This window comes from Hippopotamus amphibius, chromosome 2, assembly GCF_030028045.1.
Source record: "Hippopotamus amphibius kiboko isolate mHipAmp2 chromosome 2, mHipAmp2.hap2, whole genome shotgun sequence".
Taxonomy (NCBI): Eukaryota; Metazoa; Chordata; class Mammalia; order Artiodactyla; family Hippopotamidae; genus Hippopotamus; species Hippopotamus amphibius.
This window is the reverse complement of record NC_080187.1, coordinates 217,824,296-217,838,879: the sequence shown is the minus strand read 5'-3', so window position 1 is coordinate 217,838,879 and position 14,584 is coordinate 217,824,296.

Genomic DNA, 14,584 nt, shown 5'->3' with positions numbered 1-14,584 from the left:
GCTAAAACAGAAAATTGCTGTTTGATACAAAATTTAAATTCTATTTATATAAATTCTCAAATAGAAAAATCAGTACTACATATTTATCATGGATGTACACAAATTTATAAATGTAAAAGTGAAAAAAAAACAGACTGAAAGGAACATACCACATTCATGATAGTGATTGTCCCCGAGAAGGGGGAATGGAGTGGGATGGTCTGAAGGACAAAGGGAACTTGACTTTCTCTGGAAGGCTATCATGTCAGTTGCAATTGATTCATCTCTCAGAGTCTCTTGACTTTCCCTGTCTCCTGAACCCTTGACCACTTGCTCTGCCCCCACCACTACACAGCAAACCGACCCTCTACACGCCCACCCAGTTCCACCTGAGGCCGATTGGCCACATGCCCAGGATCTTGGGTTCTCCCATCATTTCAGGGCTTGAATGAAACAGGACCTGGGATCTGCAGCAGGGCCTAGGGTCTGGCTTTCTCAGTGGCCACCCAAAGGGGCCAGGCATAATACAGTGGTTCTCAACTGGGGTGATTTTGTCCCAGGGGATATTTGACAATGTCTAGAGACATTTTTAGTCATTATACCTGTGGGAGGGGAGGGGTACTACTGGTAACCAGAGAAAAGAGGCCAAGGATGCTGTTAAACAGCCTACAAGGCACAGGACAGATAAAGATTCATCTGATCCAATGTCCATAGTGTTAAAGCTGAGAAACCCCGGTATAGTGGTTAAGAACAAAGATTCTAGGAAGACAAGCTGTGTGACCTCAGGCAAGTTACTTCGCCTCTCTGTGCTTCAGTTTCCTCATCTGTAAAGAGAGCATAATAATTGTATCTACCTCACATGGTTGTGAGAATTAATGTACTAATAATTAAATACATTAATAATTTACATCAATGAAATGGCACTTAGAGAATGTGATGTACATGTAATAGTAATTATAGCAGTAGTAACTGTGCCATGAAGAACAGTAACATGGAACACAGTAGTTTTTTTTTTATTTAGTTTTTGGCCCCATCACACAGTATGTGGAATCCTAGTTCCCCGATCAGCGATCCAACCTGCACCCCCCACACTGGCAATGCAGAGTCCTAATCCCTGGACCGCCAGGGAAGTCCCTAACAGTTATATTTTTTAAGGAAGCCATTCACAAACTTCAAGCTTCAAGCTTCAAGCTTCAATAGTTACACATATTTCATAATATACTTCGCAACTGACTGTAACACATTGGTGATACCAGGTGTTGTGAATTCTTAAATGCACACTTTTCCCACACTTGGACCTCTCTGCACTCAGGATGCATTGTACAATCCTGGTTGGCTGGTGGCCAGCACACACGGCTTCCCTGTCTGCACTTGTGCCTAAACCTCGGGCGTGGGGTCAGCGGCTTGGAAGGGAATTCTGGAGACAGTAGAGAAGACCCCCTTTTAAGAAATGGGTCTTTAAGAACTCACTGTCGATGGCTCAGAGGATACCATCATGTGAAAATATGGTCATCAGTGATGCTGAATGAGAAGGTGACTCTGAGGGGCTGCACTCTTCTGAAGGGAATTCATTTTGCTTACATTTTTCTTCTTTTGTATGTGCAAAAGTGATATATTATCAAACATCCATGTCTAAATAAATGAGATTTTTGAATAAGGACATATTTAAAAATTCTACATGAGAAAGCCTTGTGCTGTAGTTTAATAGGTAATGTTTCTTCTTTTTTTAATGGTACATAAAATAACAGTGCATCTTACAATTGATGACCGTAGATTTGATGAAATCTGTAATAACCGTACTGTCATTTACTGTCTTTATAATATGTTAATCAGACTACATATATTACCTCATTTAATCCTCTTAACAGCCCTATAACGTATATACTATTACTGTTCATTTTTTGCTAGTAAATAAACTGAGATTCAGAAATGAAGTAACTTGCCCACGGTCAACAGCTGATAAGCAGAACTGAGAGGACAAAGTCTTGGGGCTCAACCTTAGTATCCTGGTTCAGAACTACAGTCAAAGGGTGTATCTTTTTTTCCAGGTGTTGGCAACCTAGTAACAACAGAAGGTGGCTGAGCCAACGTTCAGCAACCTGCGGGCTGGTCTTTCTGTTGCCATTTCTCCCTCCATACCCCCGTTTCTCAGCACCAGCAGACTGTTTCTCAGCATAGCTGCCCGACCCAGTCCAATGGCAGAATACAACCAAACTGTGATCAATGTGGAGCACCACATTTCGGAGTGCTTGCTGATCTCCAAGCTTCCCTTAGGAAGCAAAATTCATGTGCTGCACAGCTGAGAGGGGCTTAAAAGGACGGAGATGTTTTACAAGCTTTGGGTAAAAATCATGTGGTCCTAGGCTGAACCACATCTTTGGAATTTTTCATGCATCTCCTTTATAGCAAAGTTCTGTCCCTGCAGATTCCAGCAAATTGTGGAGCAAAAACACAGTCATTGTAACCAAACATGCAAAGGTAATTATACGGCACCACCAATGTGCAAATCATAAAAGCTGAATTGTGAAGCCTAGCAGATGTATCCTATTAACATCACCAAGACTTAACTCCAATCTGTGTCTCCTTTCCAGCAGTATAGGCCTTCCCAGGTCTCCCTGTGGGTTGGTGGAAAAGTAGATCGGCTGGTTGCAGGGGGTGAGGGGAGATGGTAAGCATTGCACTGGGAATCAAGAGACTTGTGTTCAAGTCGTAAAGCTTGTGTGACCTTGAGCAAGACACTTGACTGTTTATGCCTCATTCTCCCCTCCTTGAAATTGTGTGCCTCCCCCCTCTCTACCCCAGGTTCTAAAACTAAATGGCAGCTCTATTTTACTCTCTCCCATAACCCTGTGGAATCTGGTTTTCATTCTCATCATCTTTCAGGGCCCCTGAGCAAGTTCCTGTGCCCTGTTTCTCTCAACGAGGATAACTACTTCCACCTGCCTTTGTAATTGGTTCCTGGGACAAGAAAAGCCTCTTGACAAGGCTGGGCTGCCTCGCATGTGTTGGATAAATGGTTGAAATATGGACCTTCTCCCCCCTCACCCACCCGTTCCCTGGGTTCAGGTCTGAATGCATCAATAAGTGCTGCTGTTTGCATTGCAGGAGCAGAAGTTTGGCTTTTCCCCTGCTTTGTAAGTCACACACTCTGATGAGCGATGAAAAGATTGGGGGTCTAGACAATCTTGGGTTATTTCCTGCCCTGTTCTCCCACTCAGGTCGTGGAAGTTGGCAACTCCAACTACTATTTGCATAGAGGCTTAGAGAGGGGACGAGATTTTCCTAGTGTCTCACAGCAACTGATGGCTGAACTGGGATGCAAGTCCTGGTGGTCTGACTCCAGGTCCAACAATCGGAGTGAGAGAGCCAGAAGAGTCTGGGCTGTGAATTCAAACTGACCAGAATTTAAACCCAGCATTGCCACTGGCTCACTGTGTCTCCTCCACTTCCTTATCCCTGAAATGGAAAGAATAACCACCTCATAGAACTGTGAGTATCAGACAGGACAATGGAGCTCACACAGTCTTGGGCTTAAAACCAGAAAAAACCCAAGTGACAACTGCTGACACTTTAATGGGGATAGAGAGGGACTGTTATTGCCCCGTACAAATGGGGAATTTGGACTCAGGTAAGATATCTAGCAGGACAGAACTCTTTTTACTTCAAGGACCTTAAACACTCCCCATCACTTAAGCATATGAAGAGACGCGAGCCTCACTTGTTAAAGGTGGAAGTGTGAATCAAAACTACCCTGGATATCACACATAAAATATACCTTAATAAAGCTGATTGGGGAAAAAAAAAAAAACACCTTGAAATTGGTAAACATCAAAAATCCTGGTAACAGATGGGTATCAAGGGTGTGGGGAAGTGGGGGCATCCAACACAACCTCTGAGGAGGGCAACTTGGCAAGATTCATCCACATCAGTAAGGTGCGTGCCATTGGGTGCAGCAGTGCACTAGTGGTAGCTGGTTGTAGACGGCCCACCCTCCAGTGCAGTAACGACCCTGGGTCCTTCAGTATAAAACACACCACTCACACTTGAGGGCGGAATGGGCAGAGGCAGCGTCGCTTAGAACCAGTTGGGGTGTGGGTGAGGTGATGGGCATTGTTAGTACCTTGAGGGGAAACAGTTCTGTGCCACTAGAGTCGCAGAGGGGGCTGGTGGTGGGGAGCAGCTCCTGGCAGCGAGGGGACCACTCCGGGAGGGCTTGGAATCTGGCAGACCTGCCCCTTCATCCCTGCTCTGCTGCCTACTAGCTGTATGGTCTAACACAAGTCACTTTGAGTTGCTTTTCTCCATCTATTCACTGAAGATGGTACCACCTTCCATGAAGAGTTGATGTGGGCATACAGAGTGAAGGAAATCAGAAAAACAATTTAACGCATATATGTGGAATCTAGAAAAATGGTACAGATGAACCTATTTCTAGGGCAGGAATAGAGACACAGATGTAGAGAACAGACATGTGGACACAGCGGGGGAAGGGGAGGGTGGGATGAATTGGGAGATTGCGATTGCCATATATACATTACTAGTAAGAAAAAATATATCAAATTGTACACTTTAAATATGTGAAATTTATTGTATGTCAATTTTATTTCAAAGTCCTTAAAAAAATAAAAACATACTGCAATGGAAAAAAAAAAAAGAGTTGATGTGAGGATCAAATGAAATCCACTGGGAGGACCTGGCTCAGTGTATAGCGTCTGGCTGGCAGGCAGTGAAGGTTTTCTCTTCTCCAGTTTATCCGTGTATCCCTCTTCCTATCTTTGTCTCTTCACCTCTCTGCTGCCTTTTCTTATTTTTATTTTAAAGATTTTTTTTTGATGTGGACCATTTTTAAAATCTTTATTGAATTTCTTACACTATTGCTTCTGTTTTATGTTCTGGTTTTTGGCCGTGAGGCATGTGGGATCTCAGCTCCCCCACCAGGGATCGGACCCGCACCCCCAGCATTGGAAGGTGCGGTCTTAACCACTGGACTGCCAGGGAAGTCCCATGCCTTTTTTTTTCAGTTGTGGCAACACACCCCTGGATCACACACTAGCAGCTTAGAAGAGGAAATTTCAGACAGTAGTGGACCCAGGAGGCAACTGCTCATGTCTCAGCCTGAAGCTCCAACCTGTTCTGCCCTCCCTCCCTCCCTCCCCCTGGGGTCCTGAATGCCTGCTACACTGCGTTGGCTTGATCCTTGCCTTAGGCGCCTGGATGTCCTCCACTTCCTGACACGGCCCCTAGTCAGCTCCCCAGTGTGGTTTTGGTTTAGCTTACACCGCTGGTGTCAGCTTCTTCCTTTCTCTGACTGTGGAATCTCCCCCAGCCACACACCTTAGGAGAGGAGGTGGGAATTCAGACACTGTTTCCACTAGTCATATCAAAAACAATGCACGTGAAAAACAAACAGACCCTTTTATTTTAAAAATAATTCTAATCTCGCAGAAAGTTGCAAAAATAATACAGAGGTCCTATGTGCCCTCCACCCAGCTTCCCCCTATGGTAACATTTTACATGTCAGCAGTACACTTCTGAAATATGTGTTTGGTACTTGTACCATCTGGGCAAGGATCTAGTATGAAAAGAAGATTTAGTGGTTCAGAACTTGTCATTGCAAATCTTCTGTTCCATCCCTCCCTGAAAGGCCTGGTCTTTCCTTTCTCCAGGACGTTGTTCACTCGCTGCTTCTGCCCAGAAAGTATTGTTTATCAGCCAGAGACTCAGGCGAGCTTAAGCCAAATGGAATTACTGGAAAGACACTGAACTGCACCAGAATCTGTGACAAGACTGGGAGGCGCAGCAGGAGCCAGGAAAGGACCAGGGCATCCAGAACTCCTTGGTCGCTTCCTCAGAATGCTCCCAGAGCAAGGAGTGAATGTCTACTGCTTTGTTTTGCGTCGTTTTCCCTGTCCTCTGCCATCTCTTTGTGTAGCGTTTCCATATCACCCCAGACAGAAGTGGCCCACACATGCAGCCCTTCCCAGCTGGATTTTGTTTCTTGGGGGTCAAGTTCTCGGTCTCTATATAATCTGTAATATTTACTCAACAGAGGAAAACAAGACATGTTATGAATAAATACATTTGGAACTAGAGGCAGTTAATTTATCTTACCAAATCCTTTCACCTTCATACATAACCAAAATGTGGGGAAAACGACCTCTTTTCTCTTCATTTTTGACTCCTCTCCTTAATGAGAGTATCAAAGCAGTGAGTGAGTGAATTGGGCTTTTAAAATCACTGACAAAGCTTTTAAGGAGCCCATGAACTTGCAAATAACAGCTACAGAAGGTTTTAATTAGTATGATGTGAAAAAAAAGTCACTTGACCGCTAGGTGCCCTTCTTTAAAAAGTGGGATAATGAGACTGGCCACCTGCCTAGCTCACGGAGGCACTTGTTCATTAATGAGACCAGTGGTGGTAAGGTGCTTGGAGCACTTTGGATGAAAGCAGGAGGAAAAAGCTCTCCAGATACTAACTGTTATAATGATGGTTTTAGCCAAAGATCCTATTATATCTAGACTCCCTCTGGTGACCAATTTAACATACTGTATATAATACATTTTGAATTAATTGGTTTCTACAGCCTCTCAGTAGACTGGGAGTTGCCAAATGACTGTGGTTTTGCCTTCGTGGAGATGCCATGAATACATCCTTCTCTTGGTGGTTAGCCCTGCCATCTCTTTCATCCCGGGCCATTTCCACCTTTGCTTTCTTGCTTCTCAACAGTTTTTCATTTAAAAGCCAGGCTTTTCAGGGCTGCTGTGCAGTTTTGGGGACATCATCATCACCATCCTTAGATCTCTGGACATGGACACAGGAGCTGACTCATTCTGTTTGGTGCCAGAAAGCAAAACTGGGACAGGTGGGGAGCGCAGATTTCAGCCCAACACAGAAAACGTTTTCATAGTCACACTCGCATATTCAATAGGCATCTTGTCGTCAGTGCCCTGTCACCAGAGACAGAGTCTGTTTGGTGAGGGTTCTTGGTTTGTAGACATCTGAATGTCCTCCAGTGAGTTTTTTTTTTTTTTTATTAATTAATTTATTTATTTTTGGCTGTGTTGGGTCTTCATTGATGTGCACGGGCTTTCTCTAGTTGAGGTGAGCAGGTTTCTCAGTGCAGTTGGTGGCTTCTTTTGTTGCGGAGCATGGGATCTAGGCGTATGTGGGCTTCAGTACTTGCAGCATGCAGGCTCAGTAGTTGTGGCACACAGGCTTACTTGCTCCATGGTATGTGGAATCTTCCGGGACCAGGGATTGAACCCATGTCCCCTACATTAGCATGTGGATTCTTATCCACTGCGCCATGAGGGAAGTCCCCCTCCAGTGAGTTTTAACAGGAAAGAGTTTATAAAGGTGGGCTGTGCTTAGTGTCAACTCCCGCCTGACTTCTTGTGTGCCTTCCCCTAATGACGAAGCTGGAAACCGAGTCTGTGTTTCCCAGGCTTGCAGATGGGCTGGCACAGAAGGTAGAGGTGAGGAGGAAGCCACAGTTCTGCTGGGTCTACTGATTTTTTCAGTGGCCCTTGAAGAAATTCCAGTGTCTAATCACTAGCTTTATGAGTACTGGGAGGCAGGACACAAGGAATTCACTGGTATAGACTGACAGACACAGTGTGACTCTGGAGCTGCAGAGGTGGTCATGGTTTCCGATCATGGTGGCGTCCTGATTGTGACAGTTTGATAACCACAGAGGCTTCTGGATCGTGGCAGCATCAGTGTGGTGCTGGAGCCAGTGTCGTCCTCATCATAGACGGGGTAACAGCTCCCTTGGCCCCTCTGAGGGTCATTCATGTGATTTCAACCTAGAGTTGTGTCTTCAGCTCTGCTGTCAACTCTAAGCCCTTTTGTACCCTTTAGTGAATCATTTTCTGCTTAAATGAACTGGAATGGATTCTGTCCTCTGTTATAGAGCCCTAGCAGATACAAAGAGATACATAGAGCCTAATGAATCACTGGGATTCTGTCTAGGCTGAGTCTATGGGAACAATTCACAAAGCTACACTGCAGATCTGAGCTACCGAGGGAGCTGTTATTATGTGACAATCAGGATGCTGTCCTCACCTGCTCACCCCAGAATCACGCCAACTCTACCCCGTTCTGTGCCAGCAAAACATATGTCCGTGCCCTACCTCTTTCTCCACATAATTCAATTCTAAAATAGAGTCTCACATGGATGCACTTGACCAGAAGAATATAAATCACAACCAGATCCTGACCTGCAAAAGGAGCCTTGGAAATGTCGTCATTAGTGGGCCAGCCTCTGTAGTTCAGAAAGGAATCATGTGAGCCACTCCACAGTATTTACTACAGAATCACTGACTTTTAGGCCTGGGAGAGATTTTAGAGAGGAGACTAGTTCAGCCTTCAGAGACAGATGAAGTTGGGTTGTCCAAGTTAGAGTCAAAATCACAGCTGGTTAGAGACAAAATCCATGAGTACAAACATTTGGCCCTGTCTGCCTGCTCTACTTTCTCCCTCTGAAACTCTGACGGGTTCCGGAAGGAATTCCTGAATTTGTTGGCAGGTTAGACCACATACACGCGGTGTCCAGGGATCCATAATGTTGCTCCAAAAGGAAACACTGTGGGATTTGGAAAACTTCTTTCCTCTGAGTTAGGCTAACCTGGTTTCAAATCCTGACTGCTACATGTTGTCTGTGTGGCCTTAGACAAGTCACTTACCATCTCTGAGCTTCAGTTTCCTCTTGAGCAAAGTGGGCAATTGGAATGCCTGTTTTAATGGGGTTTTGCAAAGAATGAAATGTCAAAAGCATCTGACACATATTAAGTGCTCAATAAAAGTTACTCCTGTGATTCCCAACTCTTTGATATTCAGTCAACAAGTAGTTATATTTTATGCAACATGAAGATATTTCCTAAAAGAGCAACAGAATTTAGAATTCTCAGAATTTGCCATGGAAACTTAACCCTTGAGTTGCCACATAAGCCTGCAAACATCCCCAGGCCCATTCTTATGCTGACAATTTTTCAGGCAAATGCCCCAGTGTAAGCTATATCTAAGGTGAGTGTTACTGGGAAAGTTTAGTGCCTTCCATAAATTTGGTGTTTATTCATTATGAAGCAGAAGGGAGGCGCATTAGGACCTGTTGCAGGACCACACACTGGCTGAGAACTGTTCTTAAGATCTATGACTTGGGGCGGAACTGAAGGAAGCCTTCAACTTAGGGCAGCTTGAGGCTTCCCACAGGGAACACGGGCTCTCCCAATCCTGTCTTCTCTCTTATTCTTTTCAGGCAACTGGTGAGGTTCAGAGGAAAGAGTTGTACCCCAGGAATCACTGGAAAGCTGGATCTCGCCTCCCCTTTTCTCTCTCTCTGGTCCTCAGTTGCTTCACCGAACAAAAAGGGCTAGAGGGACTTGCTGGTGGTCCAGTGGATGACTCCATGCTTCCACTGCAGGCGGCACGGGTTCGATCCCTGATTGGGAACTAAGGTCCTGCATGCCAAGCACCAAAAAAAAAAGGCTAGAAGACTATTACATCCCCGTGCCAGTCCCCACCTCCTTCCCAGTGCTCAGGTTTGTGATTCCAAGGCTTAATGGTGGGCTCACCCCCTAGAGGAGAAGCCTCCTGGGACTCAGGAGATAGTATACAAAGGTCTCTACCTATGCAGAGCAGCTATTTGTCCAAATAGAGTCTTAATCCCTAGTGATCTCAGGAAATATACACACTGGACTCACAGCTTATACAGGGCTAGTTTCTAAAGTCAGAACTTAAAGTAAAAATCCTCTTTAGTCAAAATTACCCTTGAAAATCCACAAGGTTGTATCTGCATTGCATGACAATATCATCTTTCAATAAGATCAATACAGCCAGTTTTTCCTCTAGTTTGGGATATTTGAACACCAGATATGGTGGTGGGCTTGTGCCTGGGAGCTGTGTTGTATGAAAATAGAAAATGTTCCATGCTACAGACACACCCAGTGCTGGGAGATAGATGCTCACATTATCGAAGGTTGAGTTCCACTGAGGGGAGAGATGCAGGGGCAGGGCAGGCAAAGCAAAGACCAGGGGAAGGACAGGGAACGGTTCTTGACACCAGAAGCAGGGGGAATGTGTAAGGTGGGACTCCAAAAGGTCAAAGGCCAGCAGGTTGGGGGAGGGGCTCCAGAGAGCAGGCCAAAGTGAAGCAGTGGTGCTGAAGGGATGCTCAGCAACCCTGCCGAGAGCCGCCCAACCCAGCCACCCTCCTGCTGAGCACTGCTTGCTCTTAAAGGGCCCTTTCCCTAGGTCTGCAAAGAGCTCTTCAGAAAAGGCTCAGATAATGATGCTATCTACGTTGGGAGAGAAGAGCTCCTACCGAGATGTGGAAGATTGGGAAGACTTCAGGGAAAACAAGGGTGCTGTGTGGGTCTGCATGGCCGGGGAGGTTGAGGGCAGCATTCTGGCATGGGAGACAAGTGGCAGGTGGGGCAAAAAGAGCAAAAGCAGAAATGCTGAGGTGGGGAAGCTCGGGACCTGTTGGCCAGGTGAGATGATGCAGCCGGCAAGGTGAGACATTAGCAAGAATGGAAACAGGTGTCCCGAGCCAGGTACCAGAGGGCTCAAATATCAAGCTAGAGACTTTGGACTTTGGCCTTTGTGTAGGGACTAGGGGTTTTGAGCAGGAAATTTACTGTAATCCAAGTTGATTCTCCTGGAAGCCCAGCTGGGCGGCGGGGTGCAGGTGGATGCCAGTTAGGAGGTCAGGCAGGAGCTCAGGCTAGAGATAATCCAGGTCCCAGACAGGGTAGTGGTGAGAGCATGGAGGGGGGAAGGTAGAAGGATGCTGCATGCTCTGAGCTCAGGCACCTGGGAGCCAAACTTCCATTCTTTCTATGCAACACTATATTGTCCCCTAGGGTTCTTTCTTAATGTCAGGACCAAGTCACTCCATTTCCAGAGACAAAGCTTCTTGCTTTAGAAACACACAAATGTATTATGGATCCTAAAACTAAGAGAGAGTGTGTGAGCTTTTGTGACCTCTGGCCAAGGACTGAGACATCTTCCCTAGAACTGTGGGGTTCTCTATTGCATGGCTTTGAGGAGTCTCAGCGTGTCTGGCTTCTGCTTTTAAACAATTTCCCACCATCACTGCTGCCAACACCATAGGTATACCCTCAACTGAGAAAAACCTTTTCAGTTTGAAACTTTAAGTGCTCAGTTAACTAAAGTCACAGAGATGGATTTGACCAGAGAAGAAAATCCCTGCTTCCGGGACTTCCCTAGTGGTGCAGTGGTTAGGAATCTGCCTACCAATGCAGGGGACACGGGTTCGATCCCTGGTCCAGGAAGATCCCACATGCCATGGAGCAACTAAGCCCATACTCCACGACTACTGAGCCTGCGCTCTAGAGCCTGCAAGCCACAACTACTGAGCCGGTGTGCCACAACTACTGAAGCCTACTCTCCTAGACCCCATGCTCCACAACAAGAGAAGCCACCGCACTGAGAAGCCTATGCACTGCAGTGAAGAGTAGTCCCCACTCGCCGCAACTAGAGAAAGCCCATGCCAGCGATGAAGACCCAAGGCAGCCAATAAATAAATAAATTTATTTTTTAAAAATCCCTGCTTCTGATGTTCTCCACTCTGTGCTCAGAAAAACGAGTTAAGTACTCTCTTTGAGCTTGCCTATGGGGCGACTACGATTCACGCATCCACTCAACAAATGTGAATTGAACACTTACCGTGTGCCAGTTCCAGGCACGGGGGACGCAAGAGGGAACAAAACAATCAAGTCCCTGCCCTCAAGGAGCCCACGTTCTAGTAGGGGATAGACGGCAATCAGTGCGCGTGTGAGATCATAAGCGCCACAGAGGGGAATGAAGAGAGTCCTGGGTATAAGCAGTGCTGGGATTTGCCTCACGTGTTGGGTGGTCAGGAAGGGCCTCGCTGAGCAGGTGGAATTGGAGCAGGGACCCAGAGAAAGTGAAGGGCAAGTCACGAGGGTGTCTGGGGGGAGTGTTCCAGGCAGAGAGACCTGCAAGTGCAGAGACCTGGCAAATGGATTGTGCTGGGTGCTTGAGGAATAGTGAAGAGGCCAGTGAGGCTTATGGAGGGCGGGGAGGTGAGGTCAAGGAGGAGGGAAGCCAATCGCAAAGGGCCTTGGAGGCCACAGTAAGGACTTTGGCTTTTAGTCCGAGTGAGATGAGAGCCGGTGTAGACTTTTTTTTTTTTTAATTTATTTATTAATTTATTTATTTATCGGCTGCATTGGGTCTTTTGTTGCTGTGCACAGGCTTTCTCTAGTTGAGGTGAGCAGGGACTACTCTTCGTTGCAGTGCTCAGGCTTCGCAGTGCGGTGGCTTCTCTTGTTTGCGGAGCACGGACTCTAGGCAGACAGGCTTCAGTAGCTGCAGCACTTGGGCTCAGTAGTTGTGGCTCATGGGCTCTAGAGCACAGGCTCAGTAGTTCTGGCGTATGGGCTTAGTTGCTCCGGGGCATGTGGGATATTCCCAGACCAGGGTTTGAACCCATGTCCCCTGCATAGGTAGGCGGATTCTTAACCACTGCACCACCACAGAAGTCCCACCACGTGGACTTCTGAGCAGAGGATGACGAGAGCTGGTTCCCATCTGGACGGAATCCCTCCGGCTGTTGTTTTGAGACCAGTCAGCAGGCCACTACAATAATCTGGTGGTAGTTCAGATCAGGGTGATCTTATCAGTGGGGGAAGAGCAGACAGTTGTAGGAGTAAGGCCCAGGGCACCTGGAATTTGGGGAGGAAATGTCAGATTTTAACAGTATGAGCTTCAGATGAACAACCCCCAAACCAGTGCTCACCCTCAAGCCTGACCCTTCTGGTCCAGCCCTGGGCTCTGAAGGCCATTCTGAAAGAAGAGTTGCTGCGGTGTTTTGAGTAGGGACGGACTCTTTTAGAATAGATGTCAAGCTGAGTAGGATGGCTGCTTTGAGAGGGCCATTTGGGTATCCCAAGTGTAAAATAATAAAGTCAGTTTTCATTGCCACGTTAGAGGACACAATTGGGAACTTCATTCCCTGATTGTTCCCTCAGTGTTTCATTTACCATTGGTGCCAAGGTCACTCAGTCCCTAATGTCGCTATATCATTCGAAGGGACAATGCCTCATGCTGCTGCCCCCCAGAGGCTACTCGCCTAATTGCAGCCCAAGATGTACCTCCCGAACTTCACCATGTGTTTTCTGGGCACAAACCATGGGCTCGATGTGCAGAGCAGCATAACAGAGCCCTCAGAGAACTGAGAACAGAGGGGTAACTCTAAGATGCCCAGCCCCGGGGCATCTGGCCTGCATTCCCGTAAGGGATATGGGACAGTGGGCCCAGAATCTGGTTTCCCATTCCTGCTCAGCTCTCATCACTGGATAACTCACTGTGGAACTCAAGCAAGACCCACACTCAAATAGCAAGCCCTTAAACTGTACAGTTTCTCATTTTCCTTTCTTGCTCTGACATTTTAAAAGAGCTTATGGAATCTATACATTAATCCATATTACCCCCAATTCCTTTTAGATTCCTGCACCCTTCTCTCTCTCCCCAAACATCGCTCCTGGCACCCAAGGAAACCTGGAAAACCACCCTGCAGGGCTCCTTCTGGGCCTGCCTTTCCTGCCTGTGCCCCAAGATTTTTGGAGCTCTTTTTCTTCTTTTGCTCGCATCAAAACTGACCGCTCCTGGTTCCATTAGCTAGTGAGTGCTAATGAGGGATCATATTTTTCCACATCTCTGGAACACCGGTTTTTAAATCTGTATAACAGGGCTAATAATAATATTTATCATCAGGGTTGTGATGAGGATTACAAATTCTTCATGCAAACTCTCTGGTAGAGTATCTGAGGTATTCGATAAATGGCAGACATTAGTCTAGAATGGACTCAATTTAGACATCATCTCTAAGAAATCTTCTTCGATTCCCACCAAGTGGGGTTAAATGTTTGTCATCTGTGCTTCAAAGTCTATGGAAATAATTCGTTGAGTACTGAATACATATCCTCAGCAGGCTAGACCCCCTGTGGTCAGCAGACTAATCCTGTCCATCCCACCGCCCAAGATGTGCAGGTCCTAATCCCTGGAACCTGTGAATATGCTACATTACGTGGCAAGAGAGAATTAAAGCTGCAGATGGGATCGTTTGCTAATCAGCTGACCTTAAGATGGGGAGATTATCCCGGATCATCCAGTTGGCCCAACATAATCACAAATCTCCTTAAAAAGTGAAAGAGGGAGGCAGGAGAGTCAGAGAAAGGGATGTGATGACAGAAGCAGAGGTCTGAGTGAGACCATTGCTGGCACTGACAATGAATGGGAGCCCTGAGCCAAAGAATGAGAACAGCCTCCAGAAACGGTAAAAGGTAAGAAAACAGATTCTCCCCTAGAGCCTCCAGCAGGAATGCAGCCCTGCTGACTCCTTGACTTTAACCTAGCGGGAGACCCATTTCAGACTTCTGGTCTCCAGAACTGTAAGATAATAAAATTGTGGGTTTGTTTTTTTAGAAAATGGTTAAATGTCATCAATTCCATATGGTTCAACCTAATGCGATGGCCCACGTAAGAAATAATCAGAGCCCAAATGAAGGCAGCAGCAGAGGAAATGAAACCAAGAGACACTCAGGAAGTCTAATTTGAT